At 49.0% G+C, this 14,515-nt stretch overlaps 1 pseudogene; it reads left to right on the plus strand.

The window, feature by feature from the left end:
• The first annotated feature begins 8,896 nt into the window (after positions 1–8,896).
• On the plus strand, positions 8,897–10,752 carry LOC144929289 (GTP-binding protein Rhes pseudogene; annotated as a pseudogene).
• Positions 10,753–14,515: the final 3,763 nt, after the last annotated feature.

The raw sequence follows: 14,515 nt of genomic DNA on the forward strand, positions 1-14,515 counted from the left end.
CAATGCAGTTCTAGGAACATTCCAGTCACTCTGCTGCTTTCTAGGTGTAATGACAATCTTATCACACAGCACTGAACTTCAAAACAACCGTCATTTCATAACAGAACAACATATTTTCTGAATCCTGCAGTCAAATGAAGTGAAAGTGATGCAGCCCTATTCTAGAAAGCAAATATCAAGCAGAAGGTTGCTTTAAAAGGGGCTGATTAAATTAATTTGCTTGTAGAAGATTCACTCCCCTTTTCAGCAGCAGGGGAAGTAATACTGAGTTTTGTCAGAAGTGAAGAGCATCTGCAACTTGAGGTGAATCCCCTGGCAGCTGTGGGGGCTCAGTCTCTCTGAACATTTAAGCTTAATGTTTATAACATTTTTGCAGCCAGTTTTCTAAGACAGTTTACACAAAGAATTAACTTACTGATACTGTCTTGCCCTTTTGTTCTTTCAGCTCATGCACCTTTTCCCTCTCACCACTGTTCTTTCCCTTCTTGCAACTCACTAAACAGCAATAAAGAGCATACAGGAGCAACAAATTATTACAGTCATGCCTAGGAGTTCCAACTGGGATCAGGGCCCCACTGTGCTAGGCACTGTACAGACACCTCCTGAGAGACCGTCCCTGCCACAGAGAGCTTACAATCTACACAGAGAAGACATACAAAGAGTAGAAGGGGAAACAAAGGCACAAAAAGGCAAAGAGACTTGCCTAAAGTCACATAGCACGTGGCATAGACCAGAGCACTGACTCCCTGGCCAGTGACGATACCATAAGACTGCACTGCCTCCCCATAATTGCTCTGAATATACGGACATTTCTGTCATCTGTTTGTGCCTAAACAGAAGAAGAGTTATGCCTCATAAGAAGAGTTAATTTCCACATTGCTCACCCTCAACTTTGGGTTTTCTATGTACACTCTTTTTTTCTTAAACTAAAGGGGGCCATTGTTTGGTGGAAAAAAATAAAGTTCTCAGCATTTTTCCTCAGGTCCCTTCATTCTGATTAATTTTAAAAAATAAATTTAATATTTTCCTTCCAACTCCCATTCTGCTTCCATCCTTCCTTCCTCTCAAAGATTTGACTATGGGATTCTGCATTTTTCTCCCAGATCTCCGCAACTGATTATCCCCTCCTGCCAAGCTCCTACTCGGGGATACTTTAAACTCATTTTTAATCTTTCCTTCACTTCTCCTTCCCCCGGCATACACTCTCACTATCCCCCCTCCCCCACATCAAACAACAGCTATTTCCCCTCCAGAACACTCAGCCTCAGAGTCCCAACACTGTAGTCAGCCTGGAGAGACTCCCATGCCTACATGAAGCAAAAGAGGGTCTTAGCCCTCCTCGGGCCTTTATAGCCCTTTGCAGCAGTTCTGAGCCAGGAGCAATCATTTGTTTCCCCTCCCAGCCAAGAACAGCTCACAGGCCTATGGGACAGGGGAGCTGCTGTGGAAGAGCCCAGATACTGCCGCTCAGACTCCAGCCCCCCTCAAGGAATTCTGTGGGGGAGACTTCGCCTTTCCTCGGTGCCACCGCCAGTGCTCTCGCCTGTTCTCTACCCTTAAGTAAAGCACCAGATCAAACCACCAGAACCTATTCTACACTTCCCCTTCAGATGACTTATTTTCCAGTAAAAATCCAGTACAGCGTGGGCAGCGGTGCTTGAACAATTTGTATAGCGCTGAGAGCCATTGAACCAAACTGTAAACGCTGCTTATGATGGAAACCACTTCAAGCCAGGGGGTGCTGCCACAACCCCAGCAGCCATCTCTGGTTCACTGTACTCAAACAAGATGCCTTACTGACTCCAGCAGGGGTACTGCAGGTGTGGCTGAGGTCCTGCCGGTGTGAAGGAGGCATGACTTGGCTCTTTAGGAATCATGGAATATGCTTGGCTCGCCCCCTCTGCCCATCCCATGCCAGTTTTGGAAGATAGTTATTCCCCCCCACCCAATGCCTCATTCCAGGGAGCACAGGCATTTCCCACACATCACTTGGATTATTTAATTTGAGTTACTGGCTTCTGGCTGCTCCAGCCCATAAAGGGTCAGAAGTTCAGCTATTGCTCAGAGTGCCTTGCAGATTTACCTCACAGAGGACAAGAGAATGCCCCATGGTGGTTTCTTTCTACAAGGGCACATGCTTCCCTGGTAGAACAGGCTGTTTCCTCCCTCAGGGCCTACAATGCAGTATTTCCCTCTTGGTCCAGAGCCACTCCAGGCCAAATACGTAGCAAATGGTTTATTGGATCTAGGACTTTTCTGAAGACTGGCATCCCTGAGCAATGATGGGATAAAAGCCCAATAGCTGAGTGCCATGCAACATCCAGTGAACAGTGAGGGAAGAGAAAGAGTACACCTCCGTCCATGACCCTGTGGGTCACACTGAGCCTGGGTTTCAAAAGTGCTGAGTGCCCACAGCTCCAATTGAAGGCTGCACACTGGAGGAAAAAAAAGAAAAAAAAAAAAGCAGTCCATTGTGCTAATCTCAGAAGTAATTCTCTGCTCAGTTAAAGCTGGGAAAAGTCAGTTTCCAGGAGTCTAGTGACACACTGGTTTGTGTTTTAATAGAGACTCTAAACCCCGTGGGAGGCATGCTCTGGTCAGCATAGTAATGGTATGGTTGCATGATATGTTTCCACTCAGTGTATCAGTATTTGGGGAGATAGAAAGTGCCAGACTGGCTCTGACCAGGAGTCCCTCTATTCCTGTATCCTGTCTCTGAAAGTGGCCAGCATCAGCTGCTTTCAAGACAGAAACCTTGCAGCAGGCAGTTATGGGCTAACCTACCCTTGGGAAAAGTAGTTTCTTTCTAACCCCCATGCTATCCCTATTGGCAGGGGCTCAGATTCCAGCTGGCCACATTCAAACTTCTACTTCTAGCCAGAGGGTCATTGTCAAGCATCAGAATGGAGCTGTATCCAGCCCTCTGCAGAGAGAAGAAGTGGGTTATAGTGTTGTCAAGTCTTTTGCAGAAGGCAGAAGCCTCAGAAACCCAGCTGTGGAGGGATAAGTCCACAGGGAACCAGCAAAACACTCCTTAACCATGGTAGGGCCCGCCTCCCAAGCATGACCAGCACTTACTGTGAAGGTAGATCAACAAAGACATGGGGCAGACACAGCCTATTTTGTAGCAACAAGACAAGGCAGGATGAAAAGGGTATAACACTGGGTAGCTCTGGCCAAGGGTAATGGGGTGCAGTCACCTCTTGCGAGCATCCCCCATGTCTGTGTGTGTGCCGGCACTCACTCTCTATCAGTCTGTGGTGGGTCTTCGGTGACTCAGCCCTCCAGCCAAGTCACACGCAGTCCGTATTTGAAATAAAACCAAAGGAAACCCCTTCCAAGGTACAAGTCCAACAGAGGCCTCTCTCTGTGCCCTCTGTAACCTCTCTCTCATGTTGTCCCTGCTCCGGAATAGCAGTGCACCAGGGCTCCCACCCTGGGGGCAATGTCTTCACCCTCTCAGGTCCTTTCGGGCTGCAGCTCTCCAGCTGGGCCACTACAGTTCAACTCCTCTTCTGCGGTGCTTCAAAGTCCAGGCCACTTTCCCAATGGTTGGAGAGGGGCGGGAAGGGAACCCAGGCCTGCCCGCTACTCCGGATCCCAGCCCAGGGACCCTATAGATGGCAACCATCCACTGTGTCCATGTAAATAAATAAATGGCGCCACTGGTACAATCCCCTGAGCCACTTCCCTGTGCCACCTTCACCCTTACCTCAGGGCCTTGTCCTAATGGAGTTCCAGCAACCAGCTCAGGGCTCCCTCTCGCTCTCCCCGGCTTCTGGCAGCACTGCCCTGTCGGAGGTTTTGCAGCTCCATCAGCCATCCACGCACCATCCACACCTGTCCAGCTCCAGCAAGAAACTGAACACCTGCTGGCGCTCAGCTCTTCTTATACTAGGCTGCTGGGCCCGGATTGGCTACATCTCACACAACCACACTACGCAGCTTGGAGCAGTGGTGGATTAGCCACTGGGCCAACGGGGCCTGTACACCCCGACCTGCTCTGCCCACCTGGCGCTCCTGCCAGGGAGCATGGTCAGGGCATGGGGGAAGCCCCCACGCCCTGACCCCGCTCCCCGGCAGGAGTGCCGAGTGGAAGGGGGTGGGGGGATGCTGCAGGTGGAAGGGGTGAGAGGCCCTCGCTTGCTCTGTCCCCAGGCTCCACAAACCCCTAATCTGCCTCTGGCTTGGAAGACCGTCTCTACTGCCCTTTTCTGGAGTGGGGTGTGGCAGAGCCATGAGGCCTCCAGCAGGGGACCTCAGAGGGTCTGGTATACCCCGTCATACCAAGGCTGAGTAACTTCAGTGCTGAGAGGTCTGAAATAGTCCTATACACAGCGTAATGTCTGCATGTCCTGTAGACTTTTTTCTTTTAAGAAATACTTTTCTTGCTAAGTGCCAATAAGACCCATTAGTTTGGCATCACAGTTCCCAGTAGTTGGTCATTTGTTAGGGAGGGTGAACTGGTTCAGCCCCTCCCTCCCCCCCACTCCGTCCAGAACCACTACCCCAAACTCAAACCAAATATTTTGGGAGGTTCAAAAAGTTTTGTTCACCTTAAATGCAGCCTCTGCCTTTCCCAGCTCTGGCCAGTGCGTGAGTCTAAACCAGTATTATAGCAGTTTCGTTTACACCAAACAGCTATAAGCATTCGTTGCCCTGGTTAATTTACAATCAGTTAAACGCATGCAGCTTCTGGGTGTAGAGTAGGCCTGCGATTAATGGGATTTAGATATCCAAATCTCGGGAGACTTTGACAATGTCAGCCTAGGTCTCGTGGAAGAGTCGTTCTGTGAGAGATTTTCCCAGCCCCTGCTTTGCTGACCCCAATAGGCTCCAAAACACACACATTTTTTGGATCCTCTGACCCTTTCCTCACCCAAATCTGTGTCCCACCGAGGGACTTTTCAGGAATTAAAGTAGAAAAGAATATGGCAATGCTCCTGAAAGTCACTGACTTTAAGGGGGGCTTATACGCAGAGGCCATTCATGAGCAGGCCCTGATTTTATATACTGAGCCAGAAGAGTTTTTGAGGTCATCACCTACATCAAACTACAGTAAAAAATGCCTCAAGTTACATCAGAGAGACCAGGTGCGTGAGGTAATATCTTTTATTGGACCAACTTCTGTTGGTGAGAGAGACAAGCTTTTGAGCTTACACAGAGCTCTTCTCCAGGGCCTGTAAAAGGTATCTCCTCAGGTTACATCAGGCTTTTAAAAATTAATCGCTACAGCCCTAGGTAAGTGGCAAGGATGAGATTTGTATCACTGTTGGCTTTAGGACAGGCACCATCTGTTTCCCTCTTGTAATTTGGATGGGAACTTAGTGCTTCTGAAAGGTGCTGGGCTGCAATCAATAGGGAATAAAATCCTTTATTTAGCCACAAAACAGGCACAGCATGCTAAGCACAAGTGTCCACACACTGACCTGCCAATATGCCTTAGATTGTGCCTCTAGGTACCATCCCTCCTCTCGGATTAAGAGAAGAACTCAGGCTCCAGGCTCGAGCTAGGCCTTAGCTGTTCTACAGAGAATGACAATTATTAGCACCAATTAGGCTGCTCTTATCAGAGTATCAACTAGAGGCATCAATTGAGATTGGGGCGTCCATTGTTCTGGGTGTTGCCGCACACACACAATTATAGACAGTTGCTGCTCCAAGGAGCTGACCATCTAAAAGGCAAGACAAGACAAAAGAGGGGAGGGAAAACCAGCACAGTGGTACAACCAGGAATAGAAGCCAAGTCCCTCTTTTTCTAATCCAGTCCCCTAGCCACTGGGCAACAATAGCCCTCGTTTGTGAGGTGTACATTGCTCTGCTGCACCCAGAGGCCCGAGTGCTCCAAATTCACTTCACATAGCCACTGACAAGGCATCAGCTGGTGATGAGTGGCTGGTGACCAGTCTACTCAACTGCTCCACCCTCTGCTAGGATAAAGGTCACAGAAGATGCATTGAGGAGGCAGCTGACTGGAAAAGGGGTGCATGCCACTGGTCCAGATTGAATTAAGGTGAATTGACAGAGGCCAGGTGAGGTCTACTTGCAACATACCTGGCCACTGGCAGCTCTGTTAGCCTCTCATTTATAAAAACTGGACTCAGCCAATATAAAACACAAAGTCTCTTTGGTTACAAGAAGCTGCAATAGGAGAATAGTTTCTGCATTCCCTACCCCAATTTCTTACTTTTCCTTACGCACAAACCCACATCTTTTGCCTTTGTTCTGTTGCTGGACATAAGCCAAGATGGAATAAGATGTTAGCACAAAATGCCTCTAGAAATATTCATTGCTCATCACTTAACAAGATTACCTCTGAAATCCTCCATTGCTTTGAGGGAGATTTAAAACCTTTCAGGCTTGCAGTAACCATGGCAGCACTGATGCAGGAAATGAAAGGAGACAATCAATGTGAAAGATCATTCATGAAGATCTAGTCTCTGTGTGAGAGTGAAATGGAGCTGGGGAGATTTTCCTCTGCACCATGTTTCCTTGGTTAATACCGTGAAACATTTTTTCAAAAAATCTGTACAAGTTACAGGTGTATGCTGCTAACTGGAGTGAAGAAGCTCTTTAAAAAAAACCCTGCAGTATTCTATAAGGAAGTTTCAAAATACCGAAGATAGCAGTGGTCGTACTGCGCTGTTGCATATTGCCAGCCATGTGGAAGATTTGTTACTGTTTCATTCCTCCTCCACCTGTCATCTTCTCCTCCCACATGCTAAAAGGACACCCCCATGCACACACACCCCCCCACACACACACAGCACCAGCTGGATCAAACTGGAATGAGTTGTGTTGTGACTTTATGAGGTGGACCAGAAGGCTACCACACTCATTTCACTTATGCCCAGAATTCAGATGAGTCCTCCAGGAACAGATGTATCATGTATAATTTCCCAAGATGTCTCCTCACACCTCCTTTCAGCTCATACTTCCTCCGAGGTCAGGTTACTTAGAGAGGTAGGATGGTTTTGTGGTTTAGTGACCTCACTGGAAGTCGTAAGACCTGGGTTCTGTTCCCCTCTCTGCCAGAGACTCCTCGTTTGACCTTTAGCAGGTCCTTTAACTTTTCTGTGCTTCTGTTTCTTCACCCATAAAAGAGGGATCATGACACTTACCTACCTCATTGGGTGTCCTGAGGCTGAACAAATATGAAACCTGGAGCTTTTTCGATGGAAGACACTGTGCAAGTGCACAGTACTGTTATAAAACCACATCTTTTTAATAAGGGGTTGTGAATTCGCACCTATGCAGTGATTGCAATTACTATACATCCTCACCAGGTTCTTACTGGGATCTTCTTGTGACTGAGATATACAGCATTATGTCCTACACCCAATCAGGAGAAATGATAAAGGAATATATTTAATCTTCTCCCTTTGCATTTTTTATATTTATTGCAGTTTTTTTAAAAAAAGGTACACAACCCAAAGTTTTTCTAAAAAAGTCCAGACATTCAACAGCCTCATTTTCCAAAGCCTAAGCAAGAGTATTGGGTATGTAACTTTATGGAAAGTGTTTTGTGACTGTTCCCTTCTGTATGAGCTGAGTGGGCTAGGTTCCTCGCAAAGGCCAGAGCGGGTAAGTTAACATTGTGATTTGCAGAAGGAAAGGCACTCAGATGTTGTGATGATGGGCAGTATGGAAGTGCAGAATGACAGACTGAGAAGGAGAGAGAGAATATGTGCATGTACGTCAGTGTGTGCAAAAACAGCAGTGTGCCTCTAGCTCAGCAGCTGTGTCTCACACACCCTCCTAGAAGCTCCAGGTGTGGGATGGGATTGCTGTAGTGCTATTTACTAAAGATGCATCAGGGTCTGGATTTTTGCAGGAGATTGAGAAAAGCTGCACTTCTTTGTTTAACTGGTAGAATTTTACGGGGTGGCACAAAAAGAAAATAAAAACCAAGCTGGATCCAGCATAACCCAGGGGCCAGAAACGTCGGCTTGCAGTGCTGCAGCTCTAGTTTGAAAGCATGTGAAATTTTAGGTGCACTAGGAGCTGGTACAACTGTTTATTTAGACAGAGTTTGGGGGTTAAAAATTGGCTCCAGATACCAAACATGTGTTTTTCCAGTACAATTGGGTTGGGATGTAGCTGGGTACAGAGTTTTCCAGTGGAGCAGGAGTGGCTACTTATGCTTTATAATCTGGAGTGAACAATTTGGGGGTTGAGCCAAATATTGTAAAGATCCAGGTTTTGCGACACTCATGTCCTCGGATGGATCAGTGTCCAGAATGTTTTGATCAGCAGAAACAGCTACACTTCTTCTCTGCTCATATGGTATATTTTGGTTGGTGATGGCCAAAAATTAGGTGGATCTGGCATGATACATGTGCCACATCTGGGTTTTTGCCACACTCGTACCACAGCCCAAAATATTTTGCAGCATGAGGAATGGGCTACCCCTGTTCTCTAGATAGGCATTAGAATGTGGGGGAGCTGGACCAGGTCAAAATTTGGCTGGATCCTGGTGCTGAATCCAGGGTTTGGCAGAATCATGCTCTGGGATGCATTGCAGGTGAGGGGTGAGGAATGGTGTTTGGTGCTGTAGAAGCAGTTACAGTTGCTTTCTCTATGTTGATGATACAATTGCAGGAAATGGGAACAGAAATTGGCAGGGACGCAGGTAGAGGCTGTTTTTACCTTTTTCCAATACTCACAACCAGCTGGTAGCACACAAGCCACAAAGCAAAATGTCACAGAAACTCAGCAGGTAATTTCAAATAAAGCCCTGGTCTGTCCCCACACAATCCCCCAACAGGAGAGAGGAGCACTGAGGGCTCAGAACTCTCACTCTAGTTCATTGGCACTAATTTGTTGCTCTCGGTGAGTCTCCATCTCCAAGGATGACATAAGGGCAGCTGCTAAAAGGCAGCTAGCTCCCCAGAGCTACAAACAGCAGCATGAGCCGAGTGTGATGCACAGCATTGCTGAGCCTCTCCAGGGCTGGGGATGGCTTTCAAGGACAGATCTCAGCGGATTGGCTCAGAGCATCCTTCTCTCCCCCTCCCCTATTATACTCCCAACTGCAGAGATTGGACAAGCCTATGACACATGTTGAAGGGGAGTGTGAATAAATGGTGAGCCGAGCTGAGGGAGTGGGGAGACAGCAGTGATCCAGATCCAGCCCGGAGAAGTTTGCAGGCCACTCGAGAGTAGCAACAAACTTGGAGAGAGATGTGCAGAACTCATCCATGAAAAGCGAGGGAGACACCAGGCTCTGAGCTGCAGAGGAAGGAGACCTGCAACCCTGGGTTGCAGACAGATCAGAGGCACCAAAGCTTCAGCCAAAGTTGGATTTGTAGCTTTCCTCCCACAAAGTCCCCAGAGCTCCAGTGTGCAGCCATGTCCCTGGCAGTGAAGGAGAAGAACCACGTGCGTCTGGTCTTCTTGGGTGCGGCAGGCGTGGGCAAGACAGCCCTGATCCGTCGCTTCCTGCTGGACACTTTTGAGCCCAAGCACCGGCGGACAGTGGAAGAGCTGCACAGCAAGGAGTACGAGGTGAGCGGGGCCACCATCAAGGTAGAGATCCTGGACACCAGTGGCAGCTACTCCTTCCCGGCCATGCGCAAGCTGTCCATCCAGAACAGTGACGCCTTTGCCCTGGTCTACGCGGTGGATGACACAGAGTCCTTCGAGAGCATCAAGAGCCTGCGGGAGGAGATCCTGGAGGTGAAGGAAGACAAGTTCCCCCCCATCGTGGTGGTGGGCAACAAGGCAGAGGCCAACAGAGAGAGGCAGGTGCTGACTGAGGATGCCCTGTCTCTGGTGGAGCTGGACTGGAACAACCGCTTCCTGGAAGCATCGGCCAAGGAAAACGAGAATGTGGTGGAAGTCTTCAGGGAGCTGCTGCAGCAAGTCAACCTGCCCAGCCGGCTCAGCCCGGCGCTGCGCAGGAGGAGGGAGACCTTCCCAAAGGAGAACGCACTCAGACCACCCATGAACAAGACCAACAGCTGCACTGTTTGCTGAGCTGGGCCAGGCCAGGAGGAGGAGCAGCAGGATGGACTTGAAACTCAGGTGGGCTGGGTAGAGATGAGGCTGCAGCCACTAAAGTGGCACCCCTCCCCCTCCCCCTCCTGTTCGTTACCCAGCCTGCTAAGACTGTTAAACTTGTAGATCAAATGAGGTAGGGGCCCGAGTCACTTTGACTCAGCTGGCCGGGGGCTGGAGAGGGGGAGTGACTGACCCATAGGGAGCGTTCAGCAGCAGTCTCCGAAAGGCAGGAACTGGGCGTGCCTGAGTCACTGAAGTCTGTCTTCATGGTGCTACACAGGGGTTTGGGGCGGGAGGGGGGGGGGCGTGTAGCAAGGGACAGAGGCAGAGAGGAGAGAGTGTATATTTAGAGAGGGGGCTCAGTTAGGAAGCATATTGCATTTGTGAAGCCTTTGAGCGTCCATCATGAGAGTTAGTAAATACCGTATGTCCCTGAAGCTCTGTGGTACAAGGGGGAGCAAACCAGGGAGTCTCTTCTGTCACATGTAGTGGAAAGCGCACATGTGCATCTGTGAATCCGTATTGTTTCTCACTGGTCCCAGTCCTGTGTTGGGTTCTTGCTCACCAGCCCCTAACCCTGTGCATTTGTACACATTTTTGTACAAGCTTCGTTTACAATGAAATAACCAGTGTCCAAGGTAGTTTTGATTTTGCACTTTGGGTAGCATCACAGAGCACAAGGCAGGGCAGTCTGTGAACAGTCTGGTTTTTATTTTGTTCTTTTTTAAAGTTGTATCCAATTAAAAAAAATTACATTGCAAACTCAAGGTGTGTTTTTCTTCTGCTCTCTGAAAAGTAGTACCAGCTGTGATCCGTACCCAGCCGGACCTCTGATCACTGTGTTTGCATTTTCTCTTCCACACGCTGTCCTTATCTGGTGGCTTCCCAGTACTTTATGACACTCACCCTCCCCTCCCCTTTTATGGCTTTTCCTGGTAATTTAGCCACTAACATTTTACCAGGCAGTGAGCAGCTACAAACAAAACAGCACTCCTCATATCAAAGTATAACAAGAATGAAGCCATTAAAAAGCATTTGATCTGCTGAAATAAAACCATAAACACATTAAAATGAAGGTAATAAAAGGAGTGGGAGAGGAGAGGCAAGTGGCAGGTTTTGCTGTGATTTACTGCATGCTCCGTTGATTTACCGTCCCCTCTTATACATGCTATTGCCAGAATTTTCAAAGGTGCTTTTTGTCTGTAAGTGGGGCTAGATTTTTTCTAAAAAATTTCAGCTCCGCTATAGGCACCTAGATAAGTGGCCAGAATTTTTAGAGGGGATCAGCATGATGGGAGCTGAGCTCTTGGGAAAATCTGGCCACCGGTGTGACAACGGGAGTTGCCAGGTGCTGAACTCTATGGCCATATATATATTGCTTTCACTAGACAACTGTGTAAAGACTCCCTCCTCCTGTCACAATACACTGATTCACAGATGGCTGGGTGAGTCATCAGTCTAGGCACAACACACCCATCATTGTTGTGCCCAGATAGGACCATATGCTACACCAGAGCCTTTCAAAATGAATACCTCCATTTGTGAATAAAGGACCACACACTCAGGGCCTGACTTACCCTTACGAGCCCCTAGGCACAGCATCTGCAGCACCCCCCTGCCTACAGCTGACCTTCAGGTTTTCAGTAAAAAATGAAACGAAAAGAAATGTAAACGATAATTTAAATACAGTAGAACCTCAAAGATACAAACACCAGAGTTACGGACTTACCGGTCAACCGGACACCTTGTGGAACCGGAAGTAACCAATCAGGCAGCAGCGCAGACCCCCCCCCCCCGAAAAGACAAATACTGTACTGCCTCTGGCCTTTAGCCACTAGGGGTTGGGGATGGAGCTGCAGGGTGCGGGGGAACTCAGGGCGCCAGGCTTCTGACCCATGACAGCACTGGGGCACAGTGCTTTAGACCTCCACAGTTCCACTGCCGGTTTCAGCCGCACAGCTCTGTTTATGCCTTCAGTCCTGCAGAGGGGGCTGGGGCTCGGGGCTTTAGCTATGAGGGACTTGCCGGTTTCCACTCCAGTGTTCCCCCCATAGCTAAAGCCCTGAGCCCTGGTGTCCCCCCTCCCCCCGCTCCACTGAAGCAGGGAGCAGATCCCTGGGGAGCCCCAAGCCTGAAACTGAGAGCGGAGCTGAAGCTACTCCCTGCTGCCCAAAGCCCTGGTGCCCTGACAGTCAGAATCCCTGATTCTTCTCCCCCCCGCCCAGAGCCGTGACCTTGCCCCCCACCAACCTGCGGCTGCAGCCCCCCCCCCCTTGTGGCTGAAATCCGTAACCTCTTCTTCAGAGTTAGGGAACATTTCAGAGTTACAGACACCTCGGGAATGGAGGTGCCAGCACCCCCAGGCACATGCTGACTGTGCCTAATTGGAAATCCGGCCATGCACATACTGCAACAGTAAGGTGACAAACAGCTACACACCCCAGGTCCACTGTACCCAATGCAGTCAAGCTGGGAGACACAGGTCACCTCTCTGAGACAGATGGGACCACCTGGCATTTCCCAAAGTGCAGCTGAATGTAAAACTTCCCAAGGCCAAAGCAACTCAGAACACAGAGGCTGGTACGAGAGAGAGAGAGAGCGTGCAATGGCCCACAGCTCTGAGCTGGGTGGGCCAGAGAGTAATATGTCCAAGGATTAGGAAGAGGGGGTGCATTGACTGGCTGGGCAGCTAGACGGAGGGCAGGGAGAGCTTCATATAATGCTGACCCTTCCTCTAGCAGGACTGAGGCACTCACAGGCACTCTCCTTTACAGTGCACAACAGGCTAAAACACTCTGATCTCCTGTCTAGGTTTTCTCTTTTGTTTCCCTTGCTGCTGAGTTGAAGTCACTGTCAGAATCTCTCTTGAACTTTGGCTGTTAGGTAGGATTTTGGTTTTGTTTCTAAATTGTCTTTGTATGATAAGATTTCTGCTCAGGGGCAGGCTTGAAAGATAAATGCTAGCTTAAAGCAAGTCAAGTGCTGAACGTGAAGAGTGTGTGGTCTCCAGAGAGATCCTAATGTGGGAAGGAGGCTACCAGTAATGAACACTAAACTTTGCCTTCAGAGGGTTTTGGATCAACCCCTAGAATGCTGATTTCCCAAGCAGACAATGGCTGAATGTCAGCAGAATTTTACGCAAGCAGATGAGAACCTGAGCTTAGATCTGGGACCCTTCTCCCCATCTCCCCCCCCCCCCAGTAGCAGGGATTGGAGGATGTGAGTGTAACCCTTCTGCCAGGTGGAGCGGGCAGCAACCTGGACCAGGTTCAGAAACTAGGGATTCCTTTTCAACAATACAACACAGAACTGGCTCGAGCCCACAACACCCCTGAGTGCCTCTGAGGGGCAATACTTCCCCACTTGCAATCACAGAGTCTGAGTATAGAAAAGAAATTTTTAATGAAAGGAGAGAAGTCATCTGACATTAATTAGGGAAAATGCCTCAAGCAGGATTCATAAACATAAAACTGTGAGCAGGACACCCACCCCAGCATGCGTGGGGCAGAGTCTTCTGCCTCATGTTCTGGAGTTCTATAACCAAAAATTCCTTTACTGTGCCCCCCTCTGCTCCCTCACCATACCCTACTCACAGTAATTGTCCTTGGTCAGTGAGGACTCAGGGTTCAGAAGTGCATCTGTGTGAGTTCACCTCCCACCCAGGGAAGAAGGCTCCTGGCTGCTCCACCATCTGAGCACTTGCTCTGGCTGGACGCCCTGCCAGCCACTGTTCCTCGCTGTCTGGAAGTCGTGCCAGCAGCTGTTCCTCACCGCCTCCTGCCGGCCTACTGCTCGCTGCCTCCCGCCAGCTGCTCCCGCCGGCCGACTTCAGGGGCTCAATCAATACTCAATCACCAGCTGCTCCCGCCAGTCACCTTCTGCTGCAACCTTTGTAGGTCAATCCCTTAGTGATTGTCAGCTCTTAGGGATTTTTAGCTCTCAGCAGGCTGGGCAGAAACATTGTCCCACCAAAAGTAATTTCAGCACTTAAAACAACAAAAGCCTGCTAATGAAGCCTAGTTAGTTCTATCTTTGAACAATGGGGAGGAACAAGTTAAACCAGACTGGGGAGCCTTAGGAAGAGTCCACACCTCCTAGCTGGGACACCTACTCCCACCCGTCTGCTTTCACAAGGGTCTGACATTCGAGCCCCTGGCTTAACAAGGTCCTTTCAGTTGAGGGTTACCCCCTCATTTGGGACAGGTTAAGCACAGTTCTGCTCCCCTTTACTCAGACAATAAAGACAACAACATTGATGACAACATTTCACCACCTCTGCATTCAGTACTAAAGTGATTTGTAACCCAGCACCAGCCAAAGTTGATCACTTGGAACTAGACAGCTCTTGTCTGCTAGATACCTACACAGAGTAGGTGTATTCATGTAAATACAGTTTGCTCCTGAAGTCTGTCCCCCTCCCCAACTAGCTGTGAGGGGACAGTTCATTCAGACTCTGCTTACGTGAGCAAATGCTGGGCATGGAGAGTAGTATTCTGGAGACAGCTTTGCTCTT

This window comes from Lepidochelys kempii, chromosome 14, assembly GCF_965140285.1.
Source record: "Lepidochelys kempii isolate rLepKem1 chromosome 14, rLepKem1.hap1, whole genome shotgun sequence".
In the NCBI taxonomy this organism is placed as follows: Eukaryota; Metazoa; Chordata; order Testudines; family Cheloniidae; genus Lepidochelys; species Lepidochelys kempii.